This window comes from Indicator indicator, chromosome 6, assembly GCF_027791375.1.
Source record: "Indicator indicator isolate 239-I01 chromosome 6, UM_Iind_1.1, whole genome shotgun sequence".
Classification (NCBI taxonomy): domain Eukaryota; kingdom Metazoa; phylum Chordata; class Aves; order Piciformes; family Indicatoridae; genus Indicator; species Indicator indicator.
In genome coordinates, this window is record NC_072015.1 from 21376765 (window position 1) to 21382974 (window position 6210).

Here is a 6210-nt window from a genome sequence, read left to right on the forward strand (position 1 = left end):
TATTTCACTGTTGGTATTTTTCTGCTTCCCTAATGAAACTGTTCAGATTTTCACCCTCAAGGGCAGCAAGAAAATCTAGAGGTTTGGGTTTTTTTGTTTGTTTGTGGGGTTTTTTTGTTGTTTGTTTTTTTTTTTAATTTTGGAGATAAAGAGAGATCTTCTCTAAGGTAGAATCCGACGACACTTCAAAACCTCTTGTCTTTGCTAGCTGTGATCTGAAGAGCTGACCCTGGGGGATGACAGGCCTTACCTCCATCACTGGCTGTCCAAGGGCAGCACCCCAGAGCTACTTGCCTTCACACAATTTTAAGTAGAAGCTCAGAAATAGAAGGTATTTTTGTGTCACCATAAAACAAAAAGATCAAAAAAACAGGTAAGTTGGCTTCCCCATTTAGCAAAAAATCCATTATACTGCCTTACCAGTTTATCAGATGGTTTTTACCTAACCTGTTCTGTATCCTTACTGACTGGATTCAAAAAACCAAAGCTACACAAATACACACATACAAAATTCTATTTATTTCTTGGAAAAAAAAAAAAAAGACAAAAATGTAGATCTATAGACTGAAGGCTGAATGTTCAATTGCTTTTGTGCAGTGAGTACACATGTTTTATTTATACTAACAACTGGTATCATAAATGGCTGTTTTGCTTCAGTGCAATCCTGCAAACATACATCAAACATGACACAGATTCTCTGCATCTATCTAATGGCACTCAGGAGGTATTCCAAAATTGTATCAACAGAACAATTGTATTGTTCTGTTTCTTCCTGGATTACCATACATAGAGAATTCTAAAATATCAGAACAATTGTTTTGCTCTGTTATTTTAGAATCCTCTATATATGGTAATCCAGGAAGAAAAAATTCTTGGTTTAGCTAGTAGTACCTTCATGCTTCAGCAGACATTGTATTTTGCCTCATTTAATTGTAGTAACAAATTCCTCTACAGCAACTAAACATTCCACTGCCCCCCAACATCCCCCAAGTAAGCATAACCCAGGCTGCCAGTTCCCAGAACATTTTGCCCTTTTCATCCTTCCCCCACCTTCAAGATGGTTGGTAATAATACCAACCATCATGATACCATACTATCAAAACGTATTCTTTGACACTGCAACCAACCAAGGCCCTGGCAACAAGCAGTTGGTGATACAGTCTGTGTGTAACAGGACAAGAACACTGGAGGAACAGAGGAGACTACTGTTGAAATACTCAGTAGCATACAAAATGGGGACCTCCTAAAGAGGTCAAATAATTCACTGAAGGCACATGTGCATGCCACTCCCCAAAATACCAAGAAGGTAAGTTGGCCAGAAAGCACTCATCTTTCAAAGCAGGTAATTGACTGTGTTAGTTCAGCACATTTCCCATATTGCTGACTTTGGTGGAATTTTTATCGAACTTCAACTGCAAATTAAAGCTGAGTGCAAGACAGCAGTCCCCAGCAGCTGCCAGCAGTGTAAGCATCCCTTGCCTCCTCAGAAAGCAATTCCACCTGTCCTAGAACTGTCTTTTTTCCTCTACTACAGTTTGCTAGCAGAGATAAACTGCTAGTCACTGTGTTTACACTGAAGGAGGCCAGCAATGAAACACAGGTGCCCTATCAAGAAATCCTTTCAACCCCAGCATGTAGCAAGGAGACAAAAATCTGAGAATGAAAACTAAGTATACTGAAAAAAAATTCTTGTGACTCTTCAGGTCATGTCACTGGTCATAAACAGAAGAATTTACAGAGTTTCTCACTGATGGGAGCACATGAACTCAAAATCTGAAAGTCCCTTATTTCAAAGCAGACTGTTCCGGGTCAGCCCCAGTAGGCTTACCTGTATATTAACATGATACTTGAAACTTCCAGTTGTCTACCATGCACATCAGCATTACAAGTCTTAATCAACTTCTTCAGATGCATTAGAAATTTAATTACAAGTGATCATCTGAAACTCACAAGTACCTGTCCAGATCAAAGCTGACTATCCTCCAGTGCGGCAGAGCCTTAATATGCAGCTTAAAAAATAGCAATTTAATCATTCTTTGCACAAGCCCAACAGTAAAAACTACAACCCAAAATCTGGTTTATTAGGCCAGCTGGCCTGTATACTTTAACTGAAGCCTGTATGCATTCTTACAGCCTCAGTTAGTCAACCAGTTTGTTTTTAATTTAGCTTTCTTGAGGATTAACTTGCCCACACCTAACAAATTACACAACTTCATATCATGCCTTTAATGTTTTCCTCCAAAAGATTATTCTGACTTTGACCCAAAACAAAGCAGGAACACCAAATAAATGTAGTCATATACTAGCACTTAAGATGCTGCTAAAGATCTTACAATGGAAAAATATTGCTGGACTTCAACATAAAGCTTTATAAGGAAACAAATACGATATTTTAATGGAAACATGAGGAGAAAGGAAATGGATAGACTGGATAGACTGCAGAAGTGGTCCTCTCACTCAGTCTGCCTCTTCCAAATATGTAATATTGAACATTTCAGAAAGCATTAGTTGTCAGGAAGACAAAATGTAGACCACAGACCATTGCATTTTGCTGTAATTATCATGAGACATCAAAGAACACCTCAAATTCCGTAATGTGCAAGTTTTCAGTAACCTCTGTAGAACACCCTCTTCATTTGCAGGTTTCCTTGGGGAATATCTTTTCACTGAAGCTGAAGTCAGAAACGTGGGGAAAACCACTCCATATAAGAGAGGTACCAGCAGTCAAGCTAAGACAAGCACTTGCAAATTATCAGTTGCAAATGAGATTATTGTCTGCTTTGCACTCCAGGTGGTCAGGATCCTTCTAAAAGGCAGCACACTCATTCTATCAACCACTAGTGCACACCCTGTTCCACATCATGTGCCAACTTGGTGAGCATGCAACCTGCCCCATTGTGCAGGTCATTAATGAAGATGTTAAACAGGGCTGGACCAGTGCTGTTCCCCAGGGCACACAATGAGTGACTGTCTGGAGTATCTGAGCTAATAACAACCACTGGATACAAACAGTTCAGGCAGTTTTCAACCAACCTCACTGTTTACTTTAGATGCATTCCACCAATAAACTAGTGTTAAAAGCAACAGAGCGACTGAGATCAAACGACATCTACTGCTCTCCTCTGACACAGCAAGACAGACTTTTTATTATAGAAGCTTACCACATTGGTCAGGTGCTATTTCCTCACATCCATCATTATTCACAATGACTAATCCAGGTCACCTTTTTGCCCTTACAAATGTTTTCCAGCCGGGTTTGGCCTATCACCTTCCCAGGGATCAAGGTGAACCTTACCAGCCTGCAGCTATTCAGATCTTCCTCATCTTCTGTCTTGAAGACAGGAGTAACATTTGCTTTTCTCCATCCCCCAGGAACCTCTCCTGATCATCATGATCTTACAAAGATAACAGAGAGAGGACTTGCAATCCATGTTGAATATGTAAATCCAAACACTGGATAATAACCTACTTACAAAATACCCAGATTCCCCTATATTTTGACTGCAATGTCAGTTCATAATGCACAACTCTACAAAAGCCTTTACAGTTAGTGAGACTTACATGAACTAAATCTGTTGTGTCTCTTCATGTGTTTGAAAGTTTGCTCGGCAATGTTCATAAATCGAGGGCAGCTGACACTGTTTTCTCATGACACCAGAGAAACAATTTAAAAATGCCATTGTCCCACCACTGAGGAGAAAGTACTGGGAACAGCCCTTCTGCCTCCTACCAAGTTACGATAAAACACGTTCATCACCTAAGCCACAGAGGTAAAAGCACATTAGAAATTAATATCCCTGACTGATGAAGCATTACAGAACTGTAGTTTTCAAACCAGCCACAGAACCTTTTATTTTTTTAATAAGCACAAGTGGCTATGAGTGCTTTGTCAGCATGACAATTTTTTCCCACCAGAAGTGGAGCATTTATTCAAATACTAATGAAAGTAAATGTAATTTGTAGCGATGCTGAATTGACTTTTCAAGACTAATTTGCATATATATAAATATAAACCATATTTGAATAGGGTTTTGAGACTAAACAAATTGACACATTGCTTTTGCCATCAATTTTAAAGTATTTTAATTTCTTTATGGTAGGCAATTCTAATAATACTGAGCAGCTTTTTATACTTGCACATTTTCTTCAATGAAGAGCAGACTCAAGACTCATTAAAATAGTTTCTATGTAGTCTTTATATTAGACCACTGTATCAATTAGCTCAATTTTCAGATCCAAAACAGTTGCTCATACTATTTTGCCAATGTAGAGTCATCTCTCAAATCATGATAACTGACCAGAACTTGTACACCATAGCTTTTATAATGCATTGTTCTTCCAGTAGGATTGTAGTGATTGTCTCATCTTCATTCCTCCACAACACACCAAAAACCAGAACAGAACAGAATACTAAAAAAATATTTTATCATTATTTATTATATAAACACTGTCATTTATTATATAAACACTGAAATTCAGGCTACCAGGCTCAGTTTTGGTCTTCCCAATTCAGGTGAAGTGTTAACTGGAGTAGAGACAGATTTTGAGGCATAAAATTCTCATTTGAAGAGGACAAAAAATTCTGAAGCTATCAGTTTGAGACACAGGATGACATAGCTGCTAAAAAAAAAAAAAAAAGTCCCTCTTATATAAGATATGGATCAATAATTGATTGCACCAGAACATAAACATGCAATGAGAGTACATACAAGCATATGATTTCATGTGAACTATTACACTCAAAGTTAAGTTTGTATTCTTCTAAAAAACAAACAAAAAAAATTTAAAAAGCCTACAGAATAATGGATTGAATATAAATGGTGTTTACATGGAATTTAGCACCACATAGAGCAGCATCTGAATTTGTCTATTCAAGCAGAGGACCTGAGAATCCAATACATTTAAAATTATCTATGGCAATGTGGTGACCAAGTTTTTTAAAAATAAGTCTTCAGGTACCTGATATCATATCTACCACAGACACTACTTTAGCCAAGCACAGAATCTGACAAAATATTTCTATTTTCAACTGCACAGAAATTCTCAGCTGGGAAGTGGTACTGGTAAGGCCACACAGTAACATTAAGATAAAACATGCAGTGTGTATTTTCTACATAGTTTCATCTCAGAAGAGTAATTGCTATAAAATATATATAGCAGAATAGAACATAGCTGCTGGAGAATTGTTTGCATAACATTCAGGGGTGGTTTAAAAAAAGTTAGCATTTTCAGAGTATTTTCAGAGCCACTGGTTAATGGAAGAATCTGCATAATCTGTGCACAGGTGTCACTAACTTTGGCATTTCATATCTCTCCTGCCCTGTGCACCAATAGGGATGACTGCAAAGAACAAGCAGGAAACTGAAGATTGCCTAAGAAGTGGAAATAGAGTGTTGTTTTTCATTTAATCTATTGGAATAGCAACACTTTCACTTTCTTGATCGTATTTAACCAGTTGAATAAAAACTGAGTAACATAACCTGCCTGGTTGTCATAGTTTTTGCCCTTGATTTAGCTACCAATTAACTAATACTCACTAGATAACCACAAGTCTTGCAATAAGTGATGTGAATCTCCCTAGGAAATAATGGCTTGTCCAAAATATTTTGTGTTTATCTTTAAATATATAAGTATGTCAAGACAACATTGATATTTAGAAGTTAGAAAAAGCAGAGAGAAGAAAGGAAGGATCTGAAGTATGAAGGACATAACACTTTTACTCTCCCACCATTTGCACTCCCTTTTTATAAAGGGCACTATGTCCCTTTTCATAAAGAAGCCCAAATACTTCAACAATTTGCTTTTCAACAATTTCAATTTTGCAGTGGACTGTCATATGTAAAGGCAACTGCTTTCAAAACACTGTATCTTACAATGTCTTCAACTGAAAAAAATTCATTTATTAATCTGAGAGAGTATTTACTAAGCACTGTTCCTCCAGCAACCAAATTCAGCCCAATTGGTGAGTTTACTCATAAATTAAACCACAAACATTCTGGAGATAGGAATGAAAATAATTTCAAAATAATTATGCAAGAAAATGTAATAAGGATTAGCATGGAGTGCAGCAAAACTTCTAGATGTGATGGAAAGAAAAAAGCTAAGTGCTTAAAACTTCAGAGTTGAAATTCTGCAGTAAGCTTTCTGTGCAACACTCTGAACATACATTCATTTTGTGAGTTACTGCCCTTGTGGAAGCTGAAAAAGATG